At 38.2% G+C, this 11,020-nt stretch overlaps 1 pseudogene; it reads left to right on the forward strand.

Moving 5' to 3' along the window:
- Positions 1–526: 526 nt before the first annotated feature.
- LOC103715727 lies at positions 527–10,464 on the forward strand (annotated as a pseudogene).
- The last annotated feature ends 556 nt before the right edge of the window (positions 10,465–11,020 follow it).

Here is an 11,020-nt window from a genome sequence, read left to right on the forward strand (position 1 = left end):
TTATAGCTATAATGTAATAATTAATAATTAAATATAAAAAATTTAAATTTAAATAAAAAGAAAAAGAGCTAACTTAAATCTGAATTTTTATTCAAATATTTTTAATCTCATCAAATTAATCCATCATTTTTAAATTTAGAAACTATATATATACAAAGAAGAATTGATTTGAATGAGAGTTCAATTAAGGAATTAGGAAAGATATTTAAAGTGAAAGAGAAGAAAGTTTATATGATATAAATTTTTGGATCAAATAGAATTAGATTTAGATTGATCAAATTTATTTTTTGTGGATCCAAATTAGATCTGGATGATATATAAGATGGATCGGATTAGATTGGATTGAAAAATACAATATTTGTTCCCAATTTAGAATTTAGATCAGATGTTATTTTTGAACCCATCCAACCAATGGGACTTCAAATACGGATCTAATCAAGTCTAACCGGGTCAGATTTGAGCCAGTCTTCTTTTTGCACACAAATTACCATGCCAAAATAATAAAAAGCCTGACGTTCTCCACTGCATGTACTTTCAGTCGATATCTTAATTCAGAAAGTTCGAGAGGAATACGCGACTTGCGCTCACGGCCGTCCCACCTAGGGCTCCCCTCTACACTGAAAACCCCTCTCCGGCCATCGCCGAAGTCCTCTCTCTTCTCTTCTCTTCTCTGGCGTCCCGTCCTCCGCTCCCAAATCAAAGCGGAACACAAACAAGACACCACCCTCTCCATCCAATCGCTTCGAGCCTTCAACTCGGTTCGCTCAATAAAACCCAAGAAAAGAACAACAATGGTGATGCCCCTCCCTTCCTCTCTTATCTCTTTTTATTTCCCTTCAATATCTTCACCTATACCTATGCTTCTCTTTCTTTTTCTATAAAAAAATTAAATAGCTTATATATTTTTATGTTTTGAAATAATAATAGACCACTGAGGCTGTGAACCCGAAGGCCTACCCATTGGCGGATGCCCCCATATTGGATCTTATCTAGCAAGCAGCCAACTATAAGCAGCTCAAGAAGGGCGCCAATGAAGGTTTCCAATCCCAATCGTCTCTCTTTACTTTAAACTCTCTTAAGTAATTCCAATCCTCGCATTCGTTTATGCTGAAATTATCTTGTGTGCAGGATGCAGCTACCAAGACTTTGAATAGGGGTATTTCGGAGTTCGTCGTAATGGCGGCCGACATGGAGCCGCTAGAAATTCTACTCCACCTGCCCTTGCTGGCTGAAGATAAGGTAGTTGCTTGGCCGAAAAACCCCATTTAGTAGCATCTTCTTCCACTATGTTTACTATTTTTATTGTTGTTGTTATCCATGGGTTTGTATTATGACAATTGCCACAGTTTTTAGTTCAGATGCCACCAAGGAAGAGTAAATCGATGTTTGTTCATTGGTATCGATGATGTTGAGAGATGGTTGCTCATTTAGTGATTGATATAGATGATAGAGTTAGGTTCTAAAGGTGTTTGATGAATCCTATACTGGTGATACACTTATTTATATCATTGAAAACAACTGAAGTATTAGTAGCTTTGTCGGATCCTATCTCAAGGTCCATGTAGGTTCGAAATTGTTGCCTCTAACACTGAATAGGTAAGTTAAGCAGGGGGCACATAGATACCAATGGTTATATTTATTCACTGTTTGCTTGACATTCTAAAGGTTAGTGGGATAAGTTGTGGAGAAAAGTGAAAAGGCAAAGAAAGAGAAGAGAGAGATCTAGTGCTTGACATTGCTTCACTGTTCTCATGAAATGAAGTTAACTGGGTTAGTCTGCTTTTTGGGATGTTGATTGATTAAGTTTAACACGCCATGTGGGGCTCTTGTTTGGATGGTTAAAATGCTATCCAACCACTAACCATAACATAACAATCATCCAAACAGGCATCGAAGATATTAGTCTATTTTGTGTTCCCTGCTAATGCATTTATGTAAATTCTGCAACATGGGATGTTATCGAATCTTATCTAGATTACACCTTTTCCTTTTCTATTCTTTTTTTCTTTTTTGTGAGTCTCTGATGTTTTTGTACATGATCACTGAGCAAGAAATCTATGATCAATTTTAAATTTTAGAAGACCCACCTTAGATAGTACTTATCTCCATTATATTGTTGATGTCTTGATGGAAATTTCATGTTTCTTGCCCAGAACTAATCATTTTCACAACACAAGTAGGTTGCTCTTCAATCATGCACGATAGTAAAATTTTAGATATGCTATATTGAGAATGCATGTTTCAAGTTATTCTTAAGCCAAGGGGGGATTTTTTTTTTAACTAAGTAATTTTAATTTAATTTGGTTGATCAAAATTACCAAAAATGCAGAAGGTTCTTAATTACTCATGTGAAGAGTATGCCATGTCGTGCTGTGTTATTGTCCACTGTCCATAGTTGTTAAAGGCAGTCACCTAGGTGCCCAGTGAGATGCCTGTTAGCAATATATCATGTAAATAAACAAATAAATCTATTAATTCAATTAATGGAAATTTTAAAGAGAATAATATACATGCATATTATTCGGCATCCAAATAATTTTATTTCAATGCAAAATAAATCTAATCTAGCACAAAATAAATCTATGCATTTAATAAATTTATAGCATAAAATTTCAAATCCTACAAATCTACTAATATTAAATTAAAAATAAAAGTAAAAGAAAGTAGCCTGATTGAAGAAAGGTCGAAGCGCGTAGACGCTGTCACAAAGAAGTATTTGCCCCCACGTACGGGTCTCCCGGCAATCCTTCTCGGAGATACGACGATCCTACAACTTCTTCTTCGGCACGTCTCGGAAGAAGTCAAAGCGAACTCGATCGGACTTGCAGATCCAGCAAAGAGCGTAATGAAAAGAACTAAATAAACTGAATGAAAATGTAAAAACAAAATTCGGAAGTGATTAAGAGGAAGAAGAATTTTTTCAGAATTTTTTTTTACTATTTTTCTCAAAATTTTCGTCCACCCAAAGAGATGAAATCAAGGGGTTTAAATAGGGGTTTTTACAGGGGCAAAATAGTCTTTTACGGATGCGTTTTCAAACACGTCCGTTTTCAAATGCGTAACGCCTGGTGGCGTTACCTTTTTCTCAAACGCGCACGCGGCCAAATTTCGGGCCGCGTGCGCATTTAAATTTTTCCTAACAATGCCTAGGTGCCAAATTGAGCCTAGCTACCTTAACCAAGCTGGTCTAAAGTTTTACTTTATTAAAGGTTTATTTTTTCCCCTTTTCTTTCCTTATTTGAATCCCATATTGAAACTTTGGGTGGGTAATGGAGGCTAGAGGTGGGCAACGGGCCGTGCCGGGCCGGCCCGGCCCGGGCCCCCCGGGCCCAAAGACTAAACGGGCCGTGCCTGGCACGGCCCGTCCAGCACGGAAGGCCAGCCCGGCCCGGCCCCAGGCCCCTCTATTGGTGGGCCGGGCCGGGCACGGCACGCCACGGGCCGTGCCAGGCACGGCCCGTAACGGGCGCAAACGGGCCGTGCCAGGCACGGCCCGCAACGTCTCCAGACGGGCCGTGCCAGGCACGGCCCGCAACGGCTCCAGACGGGCCGTGCCAGGCACGGCCCGTCTGGAGAGGGGGGAGGAAAATAGCCGTTTCCAACGGCTATTTTCGTGAAAATGACCCTTTTACCCCTCCCAACAGTCCAATAACGGCTGAATTGAGGGGTATTTTGGGAAAAAAAAATTTTTGGGCTTCTATAAATAGCCCATTCCTCCCTCATTCTCACCACACCAAACCTCTCATTCTCTCCTTCTCTACTGCTATTATTTCTCTCTTCAAAGTGCTCTTCTAGCAATTTAATTTTTAGTTTGTTCAAGTGCTACACAAGAGGAGGTTCCTGTTGAGAAGAGAAGGTCGCTTCTGTTGAGAGCACAAGAGGAAGCTCGGAATCTCGGCTCTGCCTCTGCCCTCCGACCCTCTACTCAATTCCTCCTTGCGGTTAGTTTTTATTTTTTGAATTAATCATAGATATGTCATCTTTTGAGGAAAGTCAGTTTGGCATTCCTGTTTCTGAGGGAGAAGAAACTAATCCCCAACCCCCTGTTCCTAGTTCCTCTAGAACTGGTGAACCGAGTGAAGGTCAAACCTCTTCTCGTAAGAGGACTAGTACTGTATGGAATGAATTTGATAGAGTTATGGTTGAGGGAGTCTGGAAAGCTAAATATAAAAAATGTGCCAAACTTTATAGTTGTAGTAGTAGTGGGGGAACAGGGCATTTAAAAAGACATCAAGAGAGTCATAGGATGCATGATTCTCATGCTCAAACTCAAAGTACCCTTAATATACAAGGGGGATTACTTGTAGGTAATTTTACATATAATCATGAAAATCAAAGAAAAGCACTTGTAAAATGGATAGTTAAGGATGAATTACCTTTTAGTTTATGTGAATCTTTTAATTTTGAAGAATATGTTCAATTAAACCTACAACCTGCTTACAAAAGAACTAGTAGGCGTACATTTAGAAAAGTAGCTATGACCAATTTTTTAGCAATGAAACAAAATTTAATTGAAACACTTTCTACTTTAAATGTAAAAATTTCATTAACTTCTGATATTTGGTCAGCATATGTAGGTAGTAATTGTTTTATTGCCATTACTGCTCATTATATTGATAATGATTGGCAATTAAATAAACGTATTCTTGCTTTTCGTGCTTTTGATTTTCCACATTCTGGGCAACAAATTTCAAATATAATTTATCAAACTGCATGTTCATATAATATTAATGATAAAATTATGTCTATTACTTTTGATAATGCATCTAATAATAATTCTGCTGTTGTATTATTAAAAGACTCATTGCATCCCATATTAGATGGAAATTTACTGCATATTAGATGTGCATGTCATATCTTAAATCTTTCTGTTCAAGCTGGCATGGGCATGATTCAAGATGTGATTTCAAAAATTAGAAATGCAGTTTCTTTTATTCATGCTTCTAGATAAGACTTCAAGAATTTAAGGAATTATGCATAAATCATGGTAAACGTTTTAAAAAATTTAAACTTGATGTAATTACTCGTTGGAACTCCACATATAGCATGATACATGATGCATACCCATATAAAAATTTATTAAGTGCATATATTAATGATCGTGGATTAGGATTTACATTGACTGAAACTGATTGGAATAAAGGAAAAATTTTGGAAGATTTTTTGCTTAGTTTTTATAATGCTACCAATGTTCTTTCTGGTATTTATTACCCTACTTCATGTTCATTTTTACAACAAGCATATATAATTAGTCAAAAATTTGCAGAACATAAATATGATGATGTTTTAATGCCTATTATTGACCTAATGGAATCTAAATGGAATGAGTATTGGGACAGGATATGTCCTATGCATAACTTAGCTGCTGTATTTGATCCTAGAGTTAAATTAAATGGCGTGCTAATTTTACTTGATGCATACTCTGAAAATATGAATCAAGATGCTGAATCTGCTAAAGATGAGGTAAAAAAACTTCTTTATGATATTTATGCTATATATGATGAAAAAATTCGTGGATCTAGAACACAAATACAAACCTCTATTTCTCCTTCTAGTAGTTCTCGTTCGTCATCTATTTTTTCATTCATTGCACAGAGAAGACACACACATGCTTCAAGTTCCTCTTCATCTTCTTCATCTTTAAGTAGTGAACTAGAATTTTATTTACGAAATGATCTTCATTCTGCATATGATGAAAATCAAATAGAGAATCTAGATGTATTATCTTGGTGGAAGAGTGTTAGAAATCAATATCCTGTTATGTCTGCAATTGCACGCGATATTTTAGCTGTGCCGATGTCCACGGTAGCATCGGAATCCGCTTTTAGTGCAGGTCGGCGTGTTCTTGACGAAAAGAGAAGTAGGATGACGGGCAAAACGGTGGAGATGCTTCTCTGCTTCAAGGATTGGCTGGATGCTGAGGCAAGACTTCAAGATAAAGGTGGACATAATACAACATCCTCTGATGATGATGATACAAACACTACTGAAGACTGAAGACTGAAGACTGAAGACTGAAGAGTGAATACTGATTCACTGAATCACTGATGATTAGTAAGATTTCTTAATTTTTTATAATTGTACATTTTTATTGTATTCTGGAGGTCAGACCAAGGTCCAAACCTCGGCCCTTTCTTAGTTTCTTATTGTATTCTAGAGGTCAGACCAAGGTCCAAACCTCCCTTCATGTACCATTTTGATTTAAATTAATAAACTGGTAGGGGTCTATGCCAAACCCCCCACCATTAAGGTGGCTTTATATTCATAAATCATAAATTCTTAGTGTTCAATATTTATTAATTTATTAAAAAAATTTATGAAGCATTAATTTTTATCGGGCCGAGCCGGGCCCAGGCCCGGACCGTGCCAGGCCCGCGTGCCAGCCCGGCCCAGGCCCTTATGGGCCGTGCCGTGCTGGCCCGCGGGCCTAGACCGGGCCGTGCCGGCCCAGGCCCGAAGCGGGCCGTGCCAGGCACGGCCCGCTGGCCAGGACCCTCTAGCCCAGCACGGCCCTCTCAAAGGGGCCGTGCCAGGCACGGCCCGGCACTGTAGCTGGCGGGCCGTGCCAGGCACGGCTGGCACGGCCCGCTTCGTGCCGGGCCGTGGACGGCCCGGCCCAGTGCCCATCTCTAATGGAGGCTACCACCTACCTATCAACAACTGGTAGGCTGGTCAATGGATATTATTTAATCAGCTGTTGGTGATGGGTAGCGGCGATGGCAGTCACTTAGAACTGGTGCCACTAGATTACTCGTGTTGCAAGGGCATGGGTCCAAGAATCACATTTGAACGCATGTCGGAGTGTCTGACTCAGCAAGAGATAGAAAAAGAGATACAGGGATATGTAAAAAATATCTATAATTAAATTATATATTTGTTTTTCAATAATGTGTAAAAAATTATTAGAGTATTTTTTTTTTTTGTTAAGGTCTTTCACTATATGTTTTTTTAAACTTCCTAATTTGTTAATGGATATAAGGAAAAAGATATTTTGCAAAGTTATTTCGATATCCACATACTTGATAGTATCTGAAAAAGGAAAACATGGTGTTATTATCATTGGGTTGAACTCCTTATTTGGAAGAGTCAAATTATCCAGTAAAGCTAGAGAAAAGCTAAGTATCCAAGTTGATGCATATCCAATTTAGATATGCATGAGACGTATTATTGAAGTCAGACACGAGTGTCCATGTAACACGGCATTGTATATACTTTTTAATTTTTTTCCTTGCTTTCTTAGTTTCTTTCTTCTTCTTTAGACCAATGTTCAGCATCTTCTTCTTCTTCTCCTCCTTTTTTTTCTTCTCCTTTGGTTTCGCCTCGTGTTCTTTTACTATTACTTCATCTGGCCATGCTTCTCGTTTTTTATGTTTTTGCATTTTGTGTTGCTTAGTAACCTTTGTTGTACTTTTCTCTCCCTTTTTCTTCTTATTTTCCTTCTTCTTGATGGGTATTTTATATAGCCCTGCAATAGTCGGCTACTGCATCCCTACCATATTTCTCTTCTTTCTTCGTCTTCTACTCCTTATTGGGTGTTGGCTGTCTAGTTGTGGCCCTACGGCATGCTTGTTATTGCAATGGGTGCAACTCTCTTAGTGCATTCCTTCTTGTTGTAGGTTTTGATTTTTGGAGACTTTAAGTGCAAAAGGTTTTAAGATGCCTTATATGTGATATATGTAAAGCCATTCATAATTAAGAGTTTGAGTTCTTACCTTCCTGGGTGGCTGACTAGGCGCTTGCCTTGGCCATAAGGGGTGTCCAACACTTGGCTTTGAACTAAGCAATTTGACAAGCTTGTTACCATCTCAAACAATATAATCTATACATGGAAATTTCAATTTCTTGTGCTAATAGTGGTTCTTTCATTTTTTTTTCTCAAGTGTTAAGAATTTAAATGATGATATTCTATGACCTAGGAAGAATAAGGTAGAGCATGCAACCTCTAAAAACTCCTCCTTGCATGTACATCCACTGCATCTTCATTGCCTTGAAATGATGAATATAGCATGCAAGAAAGGATAAACTATTAATTTTGCGTGGCAATATTCCAAGGTCAAATTAGCCATTTGTTCAGAAGATTACTTATTAAAGCTTACCTTAACTGAAGTATGAGTAATCATGATGGCAAAGTAAAGGAAAATGCATAAGCCGTGTAATCTTCCTAATGTTCAAATCAGAAATAGGACCATTAAAGTTCTATTTTTTTACTGGCATAGCCATCCAACAAGAGAACTTTACTGCAGGTGGAAAATTGTTGCTTCATATCTTGGCATTAAAATTACTTTAATTGCTGGAAAAAGAGGCACAATTTCTTTTCAAAAGAAACTATACAAGATTTGTGGTTATTTTCTCATAGCAATGTTCAATCAGTATTATATACTGACTATTTTCATGGCAAGTTAATTGAAAAATAATCAACAAATTGGGAGAAGGTTCATGCAGTTTAAATGCATGGATTTGGTTTTTGTTATAATAAAACTCTTAGTGTTATTAGCGCTCTGGTCAGTCATTGTTATTAGGAGTTGATTGTTCTGGTGTCATGTTACCATGCGGTGAATGTTAATTGTTTAGCCAATCATTGTCAGATATGAATTTATATTGATATTAGGTCATTGAGAGCTGTGTTTCTGCAGTCCTTTTTATCATTTATTTAATGCATGTCACCCATTATATGAAAAGTGAATGGTCCGAGGATTGCAAGGATCTGCAAGGTGACTGATAAAAAAGGTGAGGGTAAGGGTATCTGGCATGTTTCCCAAGTAATGTTCCCCAATTCCAGCACTAGATGAAATGCTGCATTGGTTCTGGTATGCACCTGAGTGTTGGGTCTGGGGTTTCAAAATCCTAAAATTTGTAGATCTGTTTAAAAAATTTTCAACTTATAGTGGGGAACATGTTGTATTGTGAAACCTGAAGAGGAGAGCACTCTGCTTCATGTTGCATTTTTGCATGTTTATTAGAGTTCTGACTGTATTAAATGACAAGTACTTTAATGGTGTATTGCACATTCGAATTGAGTTCTGTTGCTGCTTATTAACACTGTTGCTGGAGGTAGGAAGAAAACATTCTGCTCTGCTCTGACGTTAATGGAAGAGATATAATCTAGCTTATGCTATTCTGTTACCAAGTTGGTTCTGGGCTGTTTGGAAGTTTGCATAACATGGCTATGGAATGTACCCAATATGGTTATTGGGGGGAACAAGTTAGCAATGGAAGGAGAGAAGCTCTTCTTAATAAAGAAACTTTAGATCATGAAGACCCCAATAAAAAAGTGATATGCAAACCACCCTTTAGAAGGAACACATTGTCCTAATTTTTTGGGACCGCAAGCTTGGGTGGATCTCTAGGTTATGTTAATTTTTTGGTCAACTTTCTTCTCACCAGTCTTTAGGCCCTTCACGGGTTTATCCAAAGCGGGCCAACTAAACAGGGCCTTTATTTGTAGATCGATGTTCGCTATGTTACGCCTATTCTTCCATGATCTTTCCTCTACTCTAAATCTAGCTGCATTGATGCTATAGGTTGCACAATCACACCCAAGGATCGGTCCTCTCTTTATAAAATACATGTATGCAGAAATGTGTCACTGAAATACTGGCTAGCTTTTCTTGTCATGGTCAACTAGCATATCTAAAATTCTAGAGCTATAAAACCTCGTGTTGATAGTCTGACAGCTAATAGCTAGATTTTTTGTACAGTTTTAACGTTCATGTTCGAGTTTTTGTTGCCTACTTGTGGACCCGTACACATAGAGACATATTACTGCAATACAAGCTGAAGTATTATGACTAGTTCTCTTGCGTAATCAGCTAATGTCTCATAAAGCTTGATGCTGTTTAACATCAATGACTAACACTTGTCATTGGTTATGCCAGAATGTGCCATATGTCTTTGTACCATCCAAACAAGCTCTTGGTCGAGCCTGTGGAGTCACCAGACCTGTGATTGCTTGCTCCGTGACTAGCAATGAAGGTAGTCAGTTGAAATCCCAAATACAGCAACTCAAGGTATTCCTCTCTCTCTTATTTGGTCTTTGCCTCTTAAATTCTCTTATGCTTCTGATTCTTAGGATCATAGCTCATTTCTTCTGATTGACTCACAGGATGCGATTGAGAAGCTCTTAATCTGAATCAGCATGATGTGCATTACGCCCAGGGAATTAGGACTTGGTTATTGGGCTTGGTCTGATAATGATGGCATGATAATTGGGGAGAATGTTCTGTTATTAATCCGAGCCTACTTTCTCATGTTTTGGCGTCTAATGTGGGTTGCTTGTGTTTGCCAGAGAGATGAATGAATCACCCAAAAACTGTATTCCAGTTGTTATTTGCTGCATGCTTTATGCATTTTATTGGACAAGTTTAGTAGGAATGTGAAGTGGATGATTTGTAGATTAACCTCTAATAAAAGGCTGTCCTGGAGTTACAGTGAAGTTATTAGAAAGGAACAATTGCTTCCATATTTAACTGCAACAGATTTTCACATTGTTCGATGCTGATTGCTGTTTCTCAATCATTTTTCCTTTTTGAAGCTTAGTGTTGCTTGTAGGGTAAAAAAAAGCTGCTCTAATGTTGTGATAAATCCAGGAATTGTTATTGAAGAAACTACCGTATGATCGTTTATTTTGAAACCTGAGAGCAAGTATTAATAACCATTTGGTCTTGCTAGAAATGACTTGGCATTCTGAGTTCTTTAACACAGATTTTGAACTGGCTCTCCCTCTGCTTCTGGCATGCTTGTACTACCAGGATGCATGCAAGCAAATGTTTCACTTCTTGTGCTCTGTTTTGTATCCTCGTAAGATGCTTTGCCTTGTTTATCCATGGCTAACTGGATTTCGTTGAGGGCTTAAACACGCTGTTTGAACAATTCAGAGATTTTGCTCGGAGAAGCTTGAGGAGATTGATCAAGGTATTTCAAGTCGGGGGATGTTTGATCTTACTTTACTAGCCGAAAGTGCAGTTTATTGCGAACATAGCAAATGGGGGGTATGCTAGTCGGTAGGGAGTCTGATATTTTC

Source organism: Phoenix dactylifera, unplaced genomic scaffold (genome assembly GCF_009389715.1).
Source record: "Phoenix dactylifera cultivar Barhee BC4 unplaced genomic scaffold, palm_55x_up_171113_PBpolish2nd_filt_p 000503F, whole genome shotgun sequence".
NCBI classification, from domain to species: Eukaryota; Viridiplantae; Streptophyta; class Magnoliopsida; order Arecales; family Arecaceae; genus Phoenix; species Phoenix dactylifera.